The sequence below is a fragment of the Rhinopithecus roxellana genome, chromosome 10 (assembly GCF_007565055.1).
Source record: "Rhinopithecus roxellana isolate Shanxi Qingling chromosome 10, ASM756505v1, whole genome shotgun sequence".
Classification (NCBI taxonomy): Eukaryota; Metazoa; Chordata; class Mammalia; order Primates; family Cercopithecidae; genus Rhinopithecus; species Rhinopithecus roxellana.
Window position 1 is genome coordinate 48,032,406 of NC_044558.1, and position 21,903 is coordinate 48,054,308.

At 44.3% G+C, this 21,903-nt stretch overlaps 1 protein-coding gene across 8 annotated transcripts in view; it reads left to right on the top strand.

Moving 5' to 3' along the window:
• Positions 1–21,903, top strand: part of PPM1H (protein phosphatase, Mg2+/Mn2+ dependent 1H) — a 348,124-nt gene that overhangs the window by 211,692 nt on the left and 114,529 nt on the right. The gene's annotated exons all lie outside the window — the stretch shown is intronic.

Consider the following 21,903-nt stretch of genomic DNA (forward strand, 5'->3'; position numbering starts at 1 on the left):
GCACAGCCAGAGACCTGGGTTTGTGGTGAAGGACAAGGGGCTACACCTGCCTCTGCTATTTTTGTTTAGGACCAAATCACAAGCCTTGGTTTGCCTCTCTGCTTCTTCGAGGCTCTCCTTGGGGATACTGGACCCCGTGAAACTGACCTGATTTCTCACTTCACATGCAGCAAACATTTGAGGGCTTTAAAAACACATGAAGCTTTATGTGTTTAGGTCAGGATTATTAAAGAGGTAGAATGGCCAAAGGTTTATTGAGCCAGACTGACTTGGGTTCAAATCCTGACTCTGATTTTTCCTTTTTTTTTTTTTTTTTTTTTTTTTTTTTTGTTGAGACGGAGTCTCACTCTGTCGCCCAGGCTGGAGTGCAGTGGCCGGATCTCAGCTCACTGCAAGCTCCGCCTCCCGGGTTTACGCCATTCTCCTGCCTCAGCCTCCCAAGTAGCTGGGACTACAGGCGCCCGCCACCTCGCCCGGCTAGTTTTTTGTACTTTTAGTAGAGACGGGGTTTCACCGTGTTAGCCAGGATGGTCTCGATCTCCTGACCTCGTGATCCGCCCGTCTCGGCCTCCCAAAGTGCTGGGATTACAGGCTTGAGCCACCGCGCCCGGCCCCTGACTCTGATTTTTCTAAATGAGCAAAGTTGGTTAAATTGCTTAACCTCTAGAGCCCATTTTTCCATGGATAAAGTGATAACAAGATATGTCCTTTGAAGGTTCGTTATCAAGGCTAAAGTTAACGAGCTGTTCTCATTAATATCACATTCAAACTGAAATAAGAACTCTTGTCTAGGGGGTTCTCTTATTCCAAAAACACAGCTGTGTAAGCATCAAGACCATTTCTAGAATGGAGCAGTGGCTAAAGTTGACTAAGACCTCATCGTTTCTTTTATCTGACTAACAGATATGATGGATAGGTACTTACACTCTATGGTTGATATAAGGATTAAATGAGAGTGCAGTGCCTGGCACTGTGCGGGTGAAGATTTGCTCTTGTGCCCTGGCGTCCTAACAAGCGAGCCTCCTGCCAGTCTGGAAGAACATACGAGAATGAGACAATGGACCCTTTCTTCCCCATATCTCCAACAGAGTCGAAGTAGATTTTCTTATCTCTTCCACATTGACCAAAATAGCAATAGCAGATGGTCACAGCCCAAATTCCCATGGTGATGACTTGGCCAGGGATCTACCTCCAGGCTACATACTGTCTTCAGGGAACAAGTTGAGCTACCCAGCGAAGATAAGAGGCCAATCTAAGGGACTTCTGGTTGTCCTTTGCAAACCAATAGAAGTTCCTCACCTGTATCCACTCTTCTTCCTCTACAACAAGGTTAGCAAACTATGACCTAAGAGTCAGATTCTGCCTACCCCACCTACTTCTATAAATATTTTTTTAAAATATAGCTATTACCATTTGTTTGTTTGATCTGTGACTGCCTTCATTCACACTGCAACAGGGCAGTTAAGTAGTTGCATCAGAGACTGGTTCTAAAGCCTAAGAATTTACCGCTGCTCTAAAATATGAATGGATTTATCAGAAAGGATTCACCTTTGCAGCTCTGAGTTCTGGAGTTTTGATGCCCCAGGGTCATCATACCAACCCTGACTAGGTTTTCTTGTAAATCCATTTTTATTTAGTTAGCAAAATCGGCACTTGTACAGGAAAAGTTTAAGGTGAGAGCTAGTGTAATTCAGCAAAGCATCATGGGACTTAGTCTGGGAATTGTAGAATTTGGAAAGATGGAAGGCTAGGAACCCACATGGTTGTAAACACATGAAAAGAGTAGATCTAAAAGATATCGAGGAATATGACCAGATAGAAGAGGAGAGACTGTGAGAGACAGATGGGGCTGGTACTGAGGGAACATGATAGGGAAAATGGGATGCCAGACAAATTTAGATTTACTGGGAGGCTATGGGGTGCTCTTATATATTCCTAAGAAAGAGAATTAAATGAAAGCAATGTTTTTGGAAGGCCATTCTAAGAGAAGTTGGAATGAAATTGACTAGGAGAGAAAGCAGATTCAGGTACCCAGAGAAAAACTATCATAGCAACATTTATGTGAGGTCTCAAGGACTAAATAGAGGGATAGAAGCAGAAAACACAGAAGGAACGAAAATGAGTAAGAAACTAAATGATTTAGGCCAGGGGATAAAGGTAAGTCTTTGACAACACCAGTTGCCTATTTAAATGTGTCTCTTCAAGTCTGTAGTCTCCTTGAGGGGGACACCAGTGCCTAGTCCTGTGCCTGACACATAGTAGACAGGCAGCAATTACGTATTGGCTGAAAGGAAGAAAAGAAGTATAGTTGACAGAAGTGGGGAGGTCATTGTTGCAGACAGTCGATGTGCACATTTAAAACAGATTGAGCTTGAGGCAAGGCTGTACCTATGTTCTTTCTATGCCAGAAAGGCGAATTAGATCTAAAGTAGTCAAAACAAATAGTAAATATCTGCCTAGGATTTTGTAATAAGGAAAAGTATCTTTGTTGCAGATGCTTAGTACTGATTCAAAGGGGGAGAAGAACAGCTCGTTGTTACTAACTTTGAAAAGCACTCCTAATGAGATAATAGGCACCGTCACTTTAATGGGCAAGATGCTTTCAAAGGCTGTAAAGGTTCCACTCAAACGTCTCTTTGTAAGTAGAATGTGTGATGGGGTTAGTTTTTTTATGTTTCTTTCTCCAAACCCTGGAAGCTCTGTTTTTTGTTTGTTTGTTTGTTTGTTTGTCTTGTTTTGGTTTGGTTTGGTTTTAGTGGCTTGTACATTTTAATATTTAGCAAATGTCTAAAGATTGTCCCAGTTTTATAATTTTTTTAAAAAAAATGTAGCTAAGTTCAGGGACTAGATTATATCCAACTTTATATGCACACAGTTACTTTCGTTCAGTCTTGCGTGCACACTTGCTCTTGTTCTCTTTCTCATTTTCCTTCTCTCTCTCTGTCTGTCTCTCTCTCTCTCTCTCTCTCTGCCTCTCTCTCTCTCTGCCTTAGCGTGGTCCTAAGCAGATAAACAGTCCACAAATGGGCTATTTTTAATTGTATGGAACTTCACAGAAGGTACTGAATAATGAAGGAGCCACAACTGAGAATGGCTTTAGTCAGACGTGATTTGCTGATTTGTTTTCAGCCTAATTCCCCACACGGCTGTTGGCTCGCAACCTTGGCTACAAGCAGATTTATGTGCATCTTTGTGCATTTTCTACCTGTTCTGACTTTTGATTTGAAAATAGGACTTAAGGTGAAGAAAAGCCCTTTACATCTTTGTTAGAAGAACCTAAGAAATTGAAAACCAGTTTAGGCCAAGCCCAGTGGCTCACACCTATAATCCCAGCATTTGGGGAGGCATAGGTGGTAGGATCAGTTGAGTCCAGGAATTCGAGGGTGCAGTGAGCCAGAATCACGCCACTGCACTCCAGTCTGGGCAACAGAGCAAAACCACATCTCTAAATAAGTAAATGAATCAATAAATCAATCATCCATTCAATTTAGACTACTGCCTATATAAAGCACCGCCCCCCCCAACTTTAATGAATTCCTTTTTAAAATGTTTTTACCCTCTAACAGAAAGCCTTAGATCTAGCAGTTATTGTTTAGGACTTAAAGATGGGAGGCTGGGCATGGTGGCTGATGCCTATAATCCTGGCACTTTGAGAGGCCGAGATGGGAGGATCACTGGAGCCCAGGAGTTCAAGACCAGCCTGGGCAACATGAGGAGACCCCATCTCTATAACAAATTTTTTAAATTAGCCAGGCGTGGTGGCACATGCCTATGGTCTCAGCTCCTCGGGAGGCTGAGATGGAAGGATTACTTGGGCCTGGAACCCATTTTTCTGAAACCTTCTCACAGGTAAAAGCTGTGAGAATCCTTGTAGTAAAGGATTACTACTGCAAAGCTGTTTAATCCTTGTAGTAAATGCCTAGTTGTGGAATTTTTTTTCTTCTTCATTCCCCACTAATCATCATGATAATTGGGCCGACAATTATTGGAAGAGCTAAGGGCCAGACACTATGATGAGAGCTTTACCTGATTCCTCATACCTAACTCTTAAAACAGTCCTAGGAACTAGGTACATTTTACAGATGAGGAAACTGAGGCACAGAGCTAAGTTGCTCAAGGTTATAGAACTCATAAAAGGAGAAAGTGGGATATGAATCCAGGCAGCGTAACTTCAGAGTGTGTGGTGCTTACTAAGATGCTGAACTGCCGGATGTGGAATGACTCCCCGTTACTCCCATTTTGCAGGTGAGCACATTGAGGCCTAGAGGTATTAGGCGGTTTGCTCAGCCTCCCCCGATGCAAACGTGTCAGAATAAGGACTAGAATCCAGGTTTCTGACTGTTGGGGTTCTTACACAATGTGCCAGTCAGCTTTTCTTTAGGATAATTAGACATGATAATTCCATTTCGAGCTTCGGTGTACATTTAAGCAGGGGCCCTCTATCCACCAGGACCAGGACCACTGTCTTGACGATCCTATAGGGTCAAGAGGATGGAATGAAGCATATTAGGAGCTGCTGAGGCCGTCACTTTTCTAGTCCCCAGTCTGACCCTGTAGACCATTGGTCAAATTAAACTGATGCTTCACACTTCTCACTAAGAGCCTGTGTCATTTGGGGGTGGGGGTTCTGGGGAAGATCCCAAAAGAACCAGTTCTTAGAAAAATTGCCTGCTGTCATTAGAGGAGCATCGCGCCGGCGCTCGGTGGTGTGTCTGCCGCAGGAGGAAGTGTGGGAGAGGATGTCAGCTCTGGGAAGCCTTGTCTCATAATTAAGAATGAGTCTGTTGCCTCTTTATGGGGATCCTTTTTTTCCCACCCTCGCGCTTTCTCAGAGACTGGAGCAGCTTGGCAGGCCCAAATTGTTTTGAGGACAAAAGGTTATTGTCACCAGGACCTTCATAATGCAGTTGGCCTCTTCCCTGGCTCCCCCACCTCCCCTTCCCCCTCTCCTCAGATAGTTTGCACAGTGGCTCGATTTACAAAGCCGCTCTCTTCGCAGTGCCCCCAGCGCTGAGTTCATTCCTGATGGAGTCTTCCCTTGCTCTCCCTATCACCCCCTTGGCTCTCACCTCCTGTGCATGGTGTCATTGGTCCCGGTGCCAGAGTCCTCAAGCTGGGGCCCATCCTCCCCATCCCTTTGTGTTGAGCTGCTGTTGCAGGATGCACACTGTAGCTGGCATTGTGTTGCCTTGAGAGCAGTGTATCCCGACCCGCAGGCCTCTGAGATGTCTCAGGCTGTAATTTACTGGCAAGTGTCTGTGTTACCGAGTTGAAACAGCAGTTTCTCACAGCTGGCTTTGTGGCACCAAGTCTCTGCTCCTGTGACTGCTAGCTATTTCGCTTTCTCAAGTAGGATCAGCGTACTTTGTGCCATGTCCAGCCACATGGGGTGGCAAGCAAGCCAGGGACCCAGAAGGACATGTGTGTGGGAGCGGGCTGAAACTTCACCCATGGCGCCAGGCCAGGTTCTCCGGCAGCTGTTCCTGGGCTGATGGGATTTGTAGAGAGAGCAAGGGCCAAAGAAGAAAAGTCCATCTTGTGAATGCTAGATTGCTTCCAGATGGTTCTGGTCATGAGCAAAGTATACCAGAATTCTTCCTTTAAGCAAAGCCTTTCTAACGCTATGATGGTCTTATTTCAGGGGCAGGCTGGACTGGTAACTTGAGATCACATGCTTGACTTGGTAAAGAGAGTCCTGTTTTGGTGATAGGCACCTTGCGTACTTTGCTCTGCCAAGCTTCTGGGGCCTTGGGCAAATCCTGGCCTAGGTCTCTCGCTTGTAAAATACTTCCTCTGACCATTGCTGCCAACCTCTAAGTGTGCTGGGGGCAGGGGGTGGGCTTTGCTCTGCTTTTAGAGCTGCTGGAAAAGACAGATCCCATTAGAAAGATTCCAGAGATGGCGATGTTTTATTTTGTCCCTTAGAGCCCCTAATTTTTATAATTCTAACTTGATGATACATCATGATAATTTTCCTTCCTCTCTTTTCCTTAAAACTATGAGCAAATAGGGGATTTTCCACTGGGAGCAGAAGTGGAGTCAGCTCGTTTTCTCCTTTCAGCACTTTCTACTTTTATTGAGGCAAAGAAAACCTTTTCCATTCTCTGTGCTCTCGAGCACAGTAGCCACTAGCTACATGTGGCCATTTAAATTAGTTAAAATTACATAAATTAAAAATTTATTTCCCAAGTTGCCCTAGCCGAATCTCAGTTGCTCAGTAGCCACATGTGGCTAGTGGCTGCTGAATTGGACCATGCAGATATAGAACGTTTCCATCATCACAGAAAGTTCTACGGGATGGTGCTGTGGTCTCCATTGTAGAAGAGCGTGGGTGTAGTTGGGAATGGGGTGGTGCAAGGAGCTCTCTGTAACTCAACATCCCAACAGCAAAGAGTTTTTTGGTTTGGTTTTTTTTTTTTTTTTTTTTTTTTTAAAGACAGGGTCTCACTCTATCACCCAGGCTGGAAGGCAATTGCATGACCATAGCTCACTGCAGCCTCTACCTCCCAGGCTCAGGTGAGAAAGAGGGAAAAGTACCAAGTTTGAATTTTTCAATTACTCTGTAAAACTTGAGTCAAGCCTCTTGAGTAGCTGGTACTATAGGTGTGTGACACCACACCCTGCTAACTTTTGTGTACTTTATAGAGACAGGGTTTTGCCATGTTACCCAGACTGGTCTCGAACTCCTGGGTTCAAGCAGTCCTCCTGCCTCAGCCTTCCAAAGTGCTGAGATTATAGGCATGAGCCACCGAACCTGGCAGCAAAGAGTTTTTTAAAAGCTGGGTACTGATAAGTGTGGACAGGGAATGGTGTAGCCACACCAGCCTCCGGTGCCTCTGCTGCTGGACTCTGAGTCTGCAGACAGGTGGGCATCACACCCCTTTTCTGATCCCCAGGGGCATCAGTCATTGTGCTTAGGAACAACTCACCTCATAGCCAGTGGTCACTTTTGGGCCACCAAGAAGCTGCATCCAGCTGGCCAGACTAAAGAGAGACCCGTTTCATCGGCCCTAGTCAGTGGTGCACTTCCCTCCCCAAGCAGCCCGGCAGCCTTCTTTCAGCTCTCAGCTGTCTCCTGGATGAGGACCAGCTGTGGGCACTGTTGTCCCTCTTGCTTTTCCTTTGATTTCTTGGGGAGTATCTCAGGCCCTGAGAACATGATTTTAAAGCAGCTTGGCTTCCAACCCTTTCCATTGTGTTTGGGGCAACCTTTATTCTCCATCTATAGCCTGCAGCTTGGCTTGGGGAGGAGAGGCACAGCCCCACAGCGTCAGGCTTCTTACCAACAATCCAGACGCTTTCTGGAGAGAGAAACTCACTGCAGATAGTTCCACGCATGGTCTGGAGCTGCCAGGTTGGGTTTTACAAATATAGATACAGCTTCTATCTTATTCTTTATTGCTCTCTTCAATGCCCTCTGACAGTGCATTCAAGCAGGCTGACAAGGAAGTGGATAAGCAGATTGAGAAACGCCACAGAATGCTTTATGAAGCCAACTTCAGAGCTGCACCCGCATTTAATATAAATTGATTTATTGAATCAAGCACAGAAGCCCTGTTACAGAAACCCCAGGCTTTATCCTCTTGAGGACCACCTAATAAAGCAGCCCCAACTGACACTCCTCATTAGCTTTTCCACAGATCCCATGGCAGTTTTTAAAGGGACAGTGTCCCTCTTTTGGGCCCGAATTTATATGTTGGCCATGCCTGTGGGTCTAATTAGCTCACCATTATTAGCCTTCCTTGGAAACCCTGCATTTTTGAACAGCTTGACTCTTGAGTTTTACAGAGTAATTGAAAAATTCAAACTCGGTACTTTTCCCTCTTTCTGCTTTTAATCACTCTTAACCCAGTCTTCGGAAATTTACCTACAGATGTCTCTGGCATTTGGGGGGCACAGAAGGATCTCTCAGTCCCACGCCAGTGTAAATCCTGATGTTGCTGTCATGCCGCAGACCTACCTTATGAGGAGACTTTTTATACTCACCAGAGAAATATGATACTTTAATTTTATAATTACTTCACAAGAAAGCAGGCTTTTCCCTAGTGAAACCTGGTATTCATTTCCTCTCAGCAACTTGTATTTTCATAATTTAATGATTACGGGCCACCTTGGCAGCAGTCTGATTGCTGAAAGCACTCTGAAAATCTGACCTTGTAGAGAAAGGGGCAGGGGGGATCATTTCAGAGAATTTTAACCCCAAACCTCAATAGATTATCCAGGATGGGGATAGGCTGGGGCAGGGATTAGGCACCTGAAAAGTCCCTGTGTTCCAAATTCCAGTGGGGCTGGAGTCCAAGTCAGAATGGGTCAGCCCCACATGGGGAGGGGCCTCTCCCGGGGCTTCCAGAGCTGAGATGATGAATGGTTATTTGCTATGTGCATGTTCTGCATCTTTTCAAGATTTGCAGCTCTAGCTGCAGGAGCAGCAGGGAAGAAAGCGAGCCCTGCTGCGTGCAGCACATCTCCTGACAGTGATGAATGACTCCCTGCTCCCTGCCCTCCTGCGCAGGAGGCCAGTGGAAGCTATGGAGTCTTTACGAATGGTTGCAAGCCAAGACAGACAGGCTTTGTCAGACCACAGGGAGGAGAAAGAAAAGAGATGCCCCCACCAGCTCACTCCCTATTGATCATCACTCACCCTGCACACGCATGCACGCATGAATGCACTCACACACGTCTCTCTGCTTCAATGAGTAAAAGTTTATTGTCCTAAAGTGGCCAAACTACTTCCAAGCCTTTCTTCCCCACTCAGGCCCTTCAAACACTCATAGCATTTATCTCTATTATCCACATACGCTTAAGCAGAGTGTGTGTACCGCATGTCCCCTGTGACTGGTGTTTGGGGTTGTACAGTATGTATATGATGAGAACATAGCTACAAGTCATCTGGGGAAGTTTGGGGATGTCAAGTGCTTATAAAAATCTCTCTTAAAGTAGTGTCCTTTTAACCAAGAAGGCCCTGTAGACACTTCTCATATATTTGACAGACTTGTATTGTACACCTACTACACAGTAGATGTTGAGTAGCAGTTAAGAGCAAGGACACTGGAGCCAGACTGCCTAGCTGGGCCAATCCCCACCTCAGATCATTTTGCCACTCTCAACTTGGCTTCCCCATTTGTAAAATGAAGCTAATAATGGTACTTGAGGCCAGGTGTAGTGGCTCACGCCTGTAATCCCAACACTTTGGGAGGCTGAAGCGGGTGGATCTTTTGTGGCCATGAGTTCACGACCAGCCTGGGCAACATGGGGAGACCCTATCTCTACAAAAAATACAAAAATTTTCTGGGTGTGGTGGCATGTGCCTATAGTCCCAGCTACTGGGGGGGCTGAAGTGGGCAGATCACTTGAGCCCAGGAAGTCAAGGCTGCAGTGAGCTGTGATCATACCACTGCACTCCAGCCTGGGCAAAAGAACAAGATCCTATCCCAGACAAACAAACAAAACAGTACCTGATAATAGTTGGGATATCATGGGTTAGTAAGGTTGAGTGCATTGAACAAAGCCTGGCATATAATAGTGCACGATGAGTGTCTAATACTATCATCATTAGCTATTATGGAGAGTGAAAGGGTCAGCAAGAGCTGCTGCTGGCCTCAGGAGGTTTACAATCTATTATTTGCTGAAATGCTGCCTCTGCAAGGTAATGAGAAGCTAGAAAACAAAAAGACAAAGGAAGGCAGTTTCGAGAAGAAACTAAAGTCAGATCAGGTCTGCTGGCTGCCTCTGCCTAGCAGGTCTGTCCTGCAGCGTGGCAGATGAAGATGGGTTTGGCATAGAGAAGGCAGAGCTCTTGTCTGTGAGAAGAGGCACTGTCAGTACAGTCAGGAAGCCCGTTGCCAGCCCCTCTGTCCCAGGTACTATATTTGATAGGATGTTTTTTGGTTTGGGGACTTGCTTATATTTGCCTCTGGCTTCTAGATGCTGGACTTTTTTTTTTTTTTTTTTTTAAGAGACAGTCTCACTCCACTCTGTCGCTCAGGCTGGAGTGCAGTGGTGTGATCTCAGCCCACTGCAACCTCCACCTCCCAGGTTCAAGTGATTTTGATGCCTCAGCCTCCTGAGTAGCTGGGACTATAGGCGTGCACCAACATGCCGGGCTAATTTTTGTATTTTTAGTAGAGACAGGGTTTCACCATGTTGGCCTGGCTGGTCTGGAACTCCTGAGCTCAAGTGATCTGACCACCTCGGCCTCCCAAAGTGCTGGGATTACAGGTGTGAGCCACACTGCACCCAGCTGATGCTGGACCTTTTAATGTACTCCCGTGGTCTTCCAAACCATACCCAAGAAACTGGGAGAGTCAAACCCGTCTGTGGTTAAAGCATGTCCTTGCATCGGAAGGATCTCATCAGATAGGACTGTTAGCTTCAAAGAAATTGCCATGTGGCCCAAGACTGGTTTTCTGGAATTTTTTTTTTTTTTTTTTTTTTTTTTTTTGAGATGGATTTTCACTCTTGTTGCCCAGGCTATAGTGCAATGGCCTGATCCGGCTCACTGCAACCTCCACTTCCTGGGTTTAAGTAATTCTCCTGCCTCAGCCTCCCAAGTAGCAGGGATTACAGGCATGTGCCACCATGCCAGGCTAATTCTGTATTTTTAGTAGAGATGGGGTTTCTCCATGTTGATCAAGCTAGTTGTGAACTCCCGACCTCAGATGATCTGCCCTGCCTCAGCCTCCCAAAGTGCTGGGATTACAGTTGTGAGCCACTGCGGCCGGCCTTTCTGGAAATTTATTGAACAATATCATTTCACCTTTAAACCTATTCTTCAAATTTCAGCAGTGGGGGAAGTAGATCTGTTAGAACGTATGTATAAATAACTAAAGGAAGACAAAAGATAAGAGTTATACACAAAGGTTTGAAGAAAATGCCCGTGGCTGTGGTGGAGGGAGTAGTTGTTTTGAGAGGGGAGACTGGGATTGGGGAGGACTTCTTGGAGAAGATTGTTTGAACCCAAGATCTGGATTATGAGAGGGGTTTCAAGAAGGCTGGAGGGAAGGACATTCTGAGCAAAGGGCACTGTGCCAGCAGAAGCCCAGAGGGGTGAAAATGTGATGTGTGTTTTGGGAATTTGGAAGCCAGGGATAATATTCAAAATATTTGGACAATCAAAATGGACGAGTAGGCCCCAGCTGGGCTGCAGCAGGGTCCTAGAAGCCTCCCTGCTGTGCCAGGCATTAACCCTTTATTTACTGTTACATCTTGGGGATTCTAGGGGAGAGTTCAGAGCAGCAGATGGGGGTATTCATGGAGACTGAGACAGCCATCGTTTGCCGACTAGCATGGAGTGTTTCAATGTTTTAGCCCTTCGTGTGCAGTTATGTTGGTGTATATCAGCTAGATAATGGTCCTGGGAGGCTCACATAAGTGTCATGTAGGAGGGAGCGAGAGAGTGGAGAGCAGTGGTGGGCAGCGAAGCAGACTATGAAACTAGGTAAGTACATTGGAGTCAGCTCATGGGGAACCAGGCTAACGATGCCAATAATGAACAGAATTTTATTTTCCTACCCTTAAGAGCTCCACACCTTAGGGTGGAATGTGAAGTATGAAAATTACACACAGGGCAGAAACACGGAGCTGACAATATGTATATCCAGGACATATAGGGGACTACTAGGAGAAGAGGGAGGGGGCGTGAGCTGGAAAACTACCTATCGGGTACTATGCTGACACTTGGGTGATGGGACCATCTGTACCTCAAACCTTAGCATCACACAATCTACCAGTGTAACAAACCTGCACATGTACCTCCTGAATCCAAAATAAATAATAAATGAATAAAAATAAAATTTTTATCAGTGACTTAAAAGGTGATTTAAGAAAATAAAAGGACGCATGGGCCAATTCTCAGCCTATTTTTAGGATCCCATTTTTCAGGAAATTCCAGAGAAGTAGGTACACTGCCACTCCTGAAATTTTCCAGGTACTCACAAGCCCACCAAGGAAACATTTTCCTGCGTCCAACCAACACTTTAGCAGTTATAATTAGTTCACTCTTACCAGTGCTTGATAAATTTTCTGCTTTTCCCAGCTCCCCAGCAGGAAATTGGCACAGCTGGTTTTGAGCTGATAATCCTATGAAGATGCTCACCTGCGGTGGCCTGGGGCCATCTTCATCTAAATCATCTGGGGTTCTGGTTTAACACTCCTTGCTTCTGGGCTTACCCTAGTAATCCACACACAAGAGCTGGAAAGCCACCACTCCAAACCCTGAAAAATCTCAACCTACCGCCACTGTCCTCTTACCTTGAGACAAGTAAATCAAGGACTTATTAAGAGAGAGGCTGAAGTTTTCTGTCTGTTCCTTGCTGGAGAGCTGAATGCATATCTCCCTGTAAGGGCCAGGAAGGCTGATAACAAAGATGCCAGCGGTGTTTCAGGGCCAGCGTGTTGTTTGTCAGTTGCCTGTCTCCTTTGTTGTGATCAGATCATAAGGAAAGCTTCAGAAGCCTCATGAGGGGATGGAGCACATTCACTTTTTGTTCTTCATCTGGTTGTTCTGGCAAAAGCAATAATATTCTGCCATATTCTCGATTCAGATTCTGCTGATATGGGATCAGCCTTGTCAGTCTTCCAGGGTAGATCAGATGCTATGTATCACTCTCTGTACCTAAAGGATAAGGCACAGAGCTTCATCTCTGTGAGACAATCGGTTTCAACTACTATTCATTCAGTGAACCAGGTGTCAGGTTGGGCATTGAAGATACAAAGAAGAAAAAAACAGTCCCAAGCCTCATGGTGTTTACAGTCTAGTGTCAGGACAGGGCCATATATGGATAATTAGTTTCATACAAAACTGATAGACAAAGGTTTACCTAGAGTGAAGCTTTGTCATCTGGGGCAATTACTGAAAACATTCCAGGGTCTACCTTATCTGCTGCATTAGAATCCCTATGGATTCTGCATTTTTTAATCAGCGCCCCAGGCGATTGCTATATATCCTTAAACACTGGCTTTGGGCAGCCCTAGACTTTGTTACAATGGATATGAACAACAGTTTGCAGAAGTGATTGGTTAAAGAGCACCGTGCAGCCTGGGCTGTAAAAATATTGGGACTCCTGGGCTGCTGGTGGTCTTCACCCCGGTTATCTCCTTGCTATTGCTTGGGAATGTCTTTGTCCACCTGCAGTGAGCCAGTGAGTGTTCATGAGGTGCCAGTAGACTGGACTGGCAGTGGCTGATAAGGGATGGCAAAGCCTTCAGGTACAGCAGTGGGTCAGGGTCAGATTAGGCCTCCTCTTTTTCCTTTTTTGTGCCCATAACCTGGATAGTCCAGCCTTCACGCATAGTATAAATACATGGGATAGGCCAGGAGACCGTGCTGCCCAGGGCATTTAACTTAATGGTTTCGCATTCCTGCTCATCCTCAGTAAATGCTACACACCCCATCCCCAAGGGGTCCCATTGGATCACGCTGTGGAAAGCTGGGCACCTAGGTATGAAAATTTGGAGTCTGACTTTATTGCACCTGAACACTTTGAATGCCAAAGCTCAGGTTAAATCTAATTCTATAGTGACCTTGTACATCTGCCATATTGTTAAGAGACAACCCTAGTTTTCAACCCTAGGAGTATTGGTATGTTTTAACTTCTATGAGACTTACCATTATAAAAACCCAAAAGGTGAGGATGAGCTTTAAAAATTTTTTTTACAATTTAATTTTAGGAAGAGAATTAGTAATTAAACATTCTTTTGCATATCATGTCATTTTGTGGTATTTATGCAGATTCCTAACTCTTCACAGAGGGGCAGAGAAGCGTGGTTAAGAGTGTAACTCAGTTGGGACAGACCTGAAGTGAGCTTGACCCCTATTTCCCCCCAGAGGTACAACCTCTCTTATGCTTCCATTTTCTTATCTGTGTAATGAGGTTAATGTTTCTATCTACCTTACAGTGTTATGGTGAGGATTATGTAAGTTTTAAAAAATATAAATCCTTAGTGCCTGGAACAAAAAGATTGTATAATAAACATTGGGGTATGTGAAAATCCGTTAACTGCTGGGCGTGAGGTGAGAGCAGAAAATTTAATAACAGCTGCCTTTGCTCTCCATCCTCTGAAACAACAGGGCCACCTTGATGCAGGAGCTAAGAGTGTGGTATTCCTCCCATTGGTAAATATCGACAGCTGTTACTCAGGCCTGTGCTTCTTCCCTTGGGGGCCTGAATAATGTGGGAGTTAGCGGAAGATTTCAGAAGAGTTTGGGAAGCTACAAGATAAGCCTGTATTTCACCTGAAAATTTTGGGAGTGAGGTAGAAGGACTTCATGTGTAGACTTGTGCAAAACTCTCATGGTTTTTAAAGATAAAACAGAAGACTCAAAGCACTGATACTTGAGCTCTACACTGTGTAATGTTATCAGTTCAAAGGCACTCAGGGTGGAAAGCCTTGAAATGATGTAGCATAGGGTAAAGTCCTTGCATGTGGCTTCTCCCAGGGGACACTGCAGGACTCTGCTCCATGATACAAATATCTGCCTGACCAGAGTGGGAGAAGCTTCGTGAGGGAAAGCTGCAAGGGCCGGCACAGAAGAACTGCCTGTGCAGCAGAAACCCTCTTTGTAATTAATAATCTGTTTGCTATTTTCACCTCACCGTTTGTAGCTATGGGGTCAATTTTGTTCATATCCTGATTTGTATATATTGACTTGATCTCATACAGTATAAAGGGAATGTCAATGAAATTCATGTTTATTTCAGAATAAATGGTCCCTGAGAAAGCTGAAATCACTCCACATTTGTGTGCTCATGGAGTAAGGGTCTCTGATTCATATCCGTGGAGAGAGCTAAATGGTATTGATTAGAATATGAAGCTGTTATGGCCAAGTGTAAATGCACATCAAGTGGATACTGAATCAGAAATAATTTCCAAATCTGGAATTTCCTTAAGAGTCATTCATAATGTTTTATCCTGAAATATGATTAGTTCTGTTTTATACATACACATGATTACTTTTTAAAAACATACTGATTGAATAATTTTTTCCAAGTGAATCCTTTTCTGCTGCTGAACCCTGCCTGTGATTCAAAAGGTGACTTTCACTTTGTTTTCTTTATTCTACTCCATATACCCAGCACTTGTGCCAGTGCCTGGGACCTACTAGGTGCTCAGGAAATATTTGCAAATGAATCCAATAGAATCCATTGTTTTTATCTGGTCAAAGCCTGAGCTCCTAACTTGGAAGCTACTTAGAGCAGGTTCTGTTCTTCTACCAAACTTTGAGCTGTGGGTAGGAACCCATTCACAGGACTGTGAAATCAGTTTAATATATGGAGAGCAGCATTTTAAACAATTGAATAGCACAGGATAGAAAGAAAAATATCAGTGTATATCACATACTTAGGGTAAATATTGTTTTTTGCAATCTGTTTGTGCATACATTGGGTTAACAGGATTGATATATTTCTTACCACTGGTGAAACCTCTGCTGTAACCCAGTAGACTCTCCCAAAGAACATTGACCAGTAAAATGAGATCAGTCTCTGTTGCCTCTTGCTATTCTGCATAGTCCTGGTGAGAAGAGTCTTTAGGCCAGAAAAGAGGAATGGTTACCACTGTCAGAACTCTAGGCAGGGTCTGGCTCGGGCGTGCTGATGGGGAGTAGTGGGGAGGTAGGCATTTTCCCAGGGACTGTGGATTAACCCTATCCAATCAGGTGACTTCCTCCAGGGCACTTGCATTGTTGGGGACCAGAGCTTGGGCCCCATTATGGAGCATTTTCCTGGAGAAGAAAAGCCAGCAGCCTTTCATGTGGCTAAGGAGATGAGTAGGTGGTTTCTCTCATTACGGGGAGCCAGGTATGCACAAGCTAGGCTGCTACCAGCCCTCTTCTGTTTATCGCCAAATATTAATCACACTCACAATTGAAAGGTACTATTTGTGCCTGAATCTAACTTGCACTGTCTTAACAGAAGTCTATCAAGTCGTTCACAGCTTAAGGCCTATAGGCTTCAATTAATTTAAAGGACACTCCAAGAACCAAAGAAAGAAAACAAGGTAGCATTTGTTCAGAGAGCCTCCATCCCACAGGGTAACTTTCCCAGGGATCATATCATTCAGATACCTACTGAAAATACCTTCCAACACATACATTCAGGAACCCAATGAGCCAAAATATGACCCCCAAAACTAGATTTATGCATACCTAAAGCCTGTTATACAGTGGTGAGCCTGGGGCAAGATGTTGGGTCCATCCCCAAACATTCTAAGCCCCAAAACTCCCAGCTGGATAGAGCATGTTTCGCAGCCTCTTCAGACTCACCCCAGGAACTGATCTTGCTCCATAACTCTGACTTGAGCTTGCCACTGTTAAGCGTGCCTTAGCTTCACTCTCCTTCACAGCGCAGCTCTGTCTTTCCAGCAGTTTCCATCCAAAGGCAAAGTGAATCTTAGAAACCAGGAAAAAAAAAGACTCTTAAAAGATGACATTTAAAATATAATAGTAAGATCTAACCAAACATCAAACTCTTCTTGTGTTGCCTTAAAGGAAACACACACACACACACACACACACACTCTCTCTCTCTCTCTCTCTCTCTCTCTCTCTCTCTCTCTTTCTCTGTCTTTCATGTAGTGAGGGGGAAGAGCTGGCTGCCTGCTGTAAGGTCGCTTAAAGAATCAGAAAGCAGCCTCCATTTCCTGAGCACTGTGGTTAGGCTTAGGGCCTGATTGCTTTGGAAATACAGACGGCTGGCAGAAAAAAGGAAGCACGAGGTGGTTGCCAATCCAGCATTGCTTTTTCCAGGAAGGTCTCGGGAGAGTGGGTGTGGGGAGAGGGGAGTCAAGGGAGAGTCTCTGTGGCTTCCAGAATTGCTTAACTGGGGTCATGCCAAGCTCTTAAAAGCCTGGAGTCACATTTGGGCTCCAGGCATGTGTCTGTTCCTGTCCAGCCAGGCCTGGGTGGTGTTTCATCCCAGGCCTCCTGAGATTTAAGCAACTGCTGAGATTTTGTTATAGGAAGGCAAGAAGGGGGACCCAAGATGTTTCTGTGCTCCAGCCTCCACTCAAACCCAACTAGCCCCTATGGAATGTGCCTCTGCTGGGCTAGGACTTGGTTTCTAATGAGAAGAAAACAAGGCTGCCTGTGGCTTTTTCCTCCCTCCTGGAGGGGCACTGAGCTCTCAGCTAAAGGGAAAAAAAAAAAAAAAAAAAAGCCTCCTTTTATGAGTATTTCAATCTAACCCAACTATACCTTCTTTAGATTGTTATCTCTGAGGCATCCTTCTGAGTATCTGAGTCCTCATGTTAGAGGAAAACAATGGACTGTTCTAGATAAAGTTGCATGGGTATGTTCCTTCATGCTTGCCTGTAGAAAAAGTATGAATTAGGTGGCTTGATTGCTCAGCAGGAAGTGGTTTTCCTATGGGAATGTGCTGTGTCTTCCTGCTTACAGTTGCCTGTTAGCTCCACCTCTGCACTGAAGAAAGAATGAGGCTCCAAAGATCTTAATAGCCACAACTGATGGCTAAATAGCACCTTATCCTTCACAAAAGACGTTCCCAGACATGTTTGCACTTAATCCTTGCAACCGTCCTATGAAGTATCCAGCTGAAGAGGCAGATTCAGTGAGGTCTGAGGGATTTTCCCAGGTTCATACAGCCAGTTCACATGAGGACTGAGATGTGATTTCAGAACCTCTGACTCCAAGCCTGGTGTGCTTTAATACCACAGTGGGCTCTGCCAGCAGGGAAGAGAGACTCCAGGAAGGAAGATCCCCAGGGGAGGAGAGGCAGCCAAGGCAATGTCTAGAGGTTAGTGGAAGAATGTGACTTGCTGGTGTGTGTCATTGGAGCTGCACGAGTGAATTGTTGAGATTATACTGTCCCCGAAGGGAGAAGGTCCTGTTATACCCCCGAGAGGGGATCACGTTCCTCTTAAATAACTTTGAAGTCTTGCTAAGGGAATTAAGACTTAGAGAAACAAGTGGTATTTCTCTCTCTCTCTCTCTCTCTCTTTCTCTCTCTGTAGTTCAAGGTCATGACTTAGAAGGGAGAGTGTGGGAAGTGATTTATGTAGATGATGCCAAGTGTGAACTGTAGGTTCCTGGCCTGTGGGTTAAGCAATCAGAGTAGGGGCTCTTCCTGGAAATGGAGGAATCCAGCAAAGACTAGGAAGAACTTTAAGTGAGGAACTTGCCTTTAAACCAAGTTAGAAAATTGTCTTGGTAACACCATATACACTGGTGAATATCTATGACAAAAAAACTGCCATTCTGACGTGGTACTAAGGAACTGAGAAAGGAATAGACAAGAGAATCATAAATGTTATTTTTTATGATTTTATAACTATTTGTATATATACTAATAATAAAGGGAACTTGAAATTTTAATATAAATAGGTAAATATATATAATATATAATATTTAATATAAATATATCAATATAAATATAATATAATATAAATATAAATATAAGTATAAATATGTCAGAGGTATCACCAATGGGAATGCAGCCATGAATTTTAGCCATAGAAAAGCTAGCTATTAAGGCAGGATGAATGGGGGATATCTTTAGAGGGAAACTGACATGCTAAGGGAGACATGCCAGGCTTCATCCATTCATTCATCCATTTGGCAGTGTCTACCATGTGCCTGCACAATTGTAGATGCAAAGATAGAGAGGTACATAGGAAGAAAGTCTGTGCCTTTATGGAGCTGATGTGGGGACAGAAGGTAAACAAATTAAGAGCATTTCAGATTGTGCTTGAAGCACTGAAGCAGGATGAGCAGGAGCAGAGAATGCTGGACTTCTAGATGAGTGGTCAGGTGAGGCCTTTCCGAGTGATACCCAGGAGCCAGCATGGCAGGATCAAAGGAAGAATGGCCCAGACAGAAGGAATGACCAGGCCCCCTGGCATGTCAAAAAAACAAGAAAGCCAGTGTTACGAGAGCGCATCGGAGTGATCGAAGATGTCAGAGTGCAAAGGCCAGATCATGGAGGGCCTCATCATTGGATTCTATTTTAAGATGAAGGGAATTCAATGGAGAACTTTAAGCTGGAGAGTGATGCTTGTGGATTAAAAGAGAAATGTGGGAGATTTTCTAGCAGGCCTCCCAGCCATGGGGACAGTGTGAGCAAAGCTTTGCTGAAGGGACATATAAAATTGCCACAAAGACAAAGTATGTTTATGGTGGAGAAGTCCTATAACTGCTGCTCGTTAGAGTAAAAGGGCATCGGGTGTGGCTGCATGGGGATCTCGAGTTCAGATATTCATAGAGAATATCTGAGCCTGTAAGAACAGCACCTCGCCTGCTAGGGCAGAGGTGGGAAAGGGGTGCTTGTGAGTGAGCATCAGTAGGAACAGCGTAGCCAGACTTAGAAAGCAGCTGAACAAGGAGGCTCTTTGCTTTTGTTTTGCAAATATATTATGGAACAAGAAAATACAAATAAAGCCTCTGCATAGGGAAGGTAGTATTAATTTGCTCACTTAACCAAATATTTATTGAGTACCCATTATATGTTGAGCACTCTTCTAGGTATAGAAGATGCCACAGGTAGCTACCCCCATAGAACTTAAAGGGCATGAAGAAGCAACAGAAGAAATAACCATAGTAAGGAAGTAAAATTCTTTAAATGTTTGGTGGTGGTGGATGCTATGGAAGAAAATAAAGCAGGAAAGGGGACTAGGATATTTGGGGGACAGGAACAATGTTAAAGAAGACCATCTGGTTACTTGGCCTTTATTTAGAGTGCAAAGGAAAGCCTTTGATGGGTTTGAGTAGGGTAATGACATGACCTGACATTCTAAAATAATTACTCCAGTTGCTCTGAGAACAGGAGTAAGGGACAAATCAGAACAGTTTTCAATACCCTCACTGCCATCCGCCTGGTGACATCATCCTAGCACTATTGCCTCTTGCCTAGATCATTGCACAGAGGCCTGATGGATCCGTCCCAATAATGTAGGCAAGAAATATGATGCTAGGGCTCTGACAGCAGGGAAGGTGTTGAAATCTGAGGATTCTGGATTTGTTTGAAAGGTAAAGATGACAGTATTTGGCATAATGTTAACAGGCAAAATACTCAATCCTTGTTTTGTTACTGGAAAATCGAGAAGGTGACAAGTTCTAGCAAAGAAAAGTATCAAAAAGCTTTGCCACAGATGGAGACAGGATCAGGAACATGTTTAGCCAGAAGGTAGTAAGAATAGCAGGACCAAGGAGGGAAACTGGCCTGAGAGCCTCAACAAAGGAGTGAGAGAGGGAAAATGATTCAGAATTGGAATCTCAGAGGTGGGGGGTGTTCTTGCTGCAGGCCACATGACCAGGATGATGATGGGGAACAGAGAAAAAAGTCAGCAGGAAGTAGGCTAGGAGTTGTAAAGTCAGGAATCCAAAAGCACCACCAAATTCTAAGAAAATGCTGAGAATGACATCCTGGAAAAAGTGGAAAAGCAATCTGAACCTAGGCTGAAGTCATCGGGGTAGGTGGGAGAATGTCCTGAAAGGCTCGTGGGTAAGGGAGGGGGATATGAGGCAGATGGAGGGACTGACAGAAGGGCATTGAGAGAGCCTCAGCCTAGAAGGGTGGGGTTGATGTCAGGAACTATGAGCATCACTCACGTGCCTTAGGAGCAAGAGGGATTTGAAGGAACGGCATCCACTGGAGGTGATATAAGCAGGAGAGCCAGCTTAGGTTCAACAAGTCAGGCTCAATTAGTAATCTGTTCTTTTGGGGTAAGGTTTCTAGGTTGGTCAAATACTGTATACATAGATATATTCTGAGTTTGTAAGAAATCTGATTGTTTCTTCTCTTAGCCTTTTGGACAAGATGGAGAAATACTGAGTGGATAATGGTTCAGTTAAGTTGCTTCATAGATAGCCCAAGAGCTATTCCAGGAGAGTTGAAATCCATGAGGACAGTGTCTATCTGGATCAGTGTTGACAGCTTTTTAAATCCTAAACACCTCCTCTTTAAATATTAATGTCTCATTGTCCACCCTCTACTGTTGAGTCTGTCTTCTGTGCTTCTCCACCAGACAAGATTCTGCCAAGCTTTATATCATCTGTCATTTGTATTAAAAAGAAAATTGCCGGGTGTGGTGGCTTACGCCTGTAATCCCAGCACTTTGGGAGGCCAAGGCGGGCATATGACCTGAGGTCAGGAGTTCGATACCAGCTTGGCTAACATGGTGAAATCCCATTTCTACTAAAAATACAAAAAATAAGCCAGGTGTGGTGATGTGTGCCTATAATCCCAGCTACTCGGGAGGCTGAGGCAGGAGAATCCCAAGAACCTGGGAGGTGGAGGTTGCAGTGAGCCGAGATCACACCATTGCACCTAAGCTTGGGCAGCAAGAGTGAAACTCCATCTCAGATAAATAAATAAATATAAATATAAATAAAAAATAAAAAAGGAAATTGATAGGTTCTTCATTTTCATGAAAAAGAATACTGCTGAATATGATTTTTTTGAATTGCACAAACTTTCCTTCACATGCCTGAAATGTTGCCACCCCCCTTGTGTGGTTAGCTTGGCCTGGAGGAAGGTCTCTAATGATTCCATTTAGCAATTTTTTCAGTGATCTGGATGAAGGTGGCAGGGCTGCTTATCAAATTTAACATGATATAGCATAGACAGAGAGCTGATATTTTGGATGGAAGTTTCTGAATTCAGGAAGTTGTCAGTGGGTTGGAACAATGGACTGAAACTAACAAGATAAAATTAATAAGGGCAATGGAGTCCTTCCTTCAGGGTAAAATATCTATTGTGTATGTCGTTATAAACTAGAGGAGACCATGAGCCAAAAAAACATTCTCAGGTCTTTTTTCTTGTGGACTGGGGTTTTTCATTTGTTTTCATTCAGAGTCTCCATATGTAACCCTAAAAAAATATATACATAATGGAAATAGCTTTGTTAATTTTAAAAAATGCAAGGTCCAAATCAAAAAAAAGTAATAATTTT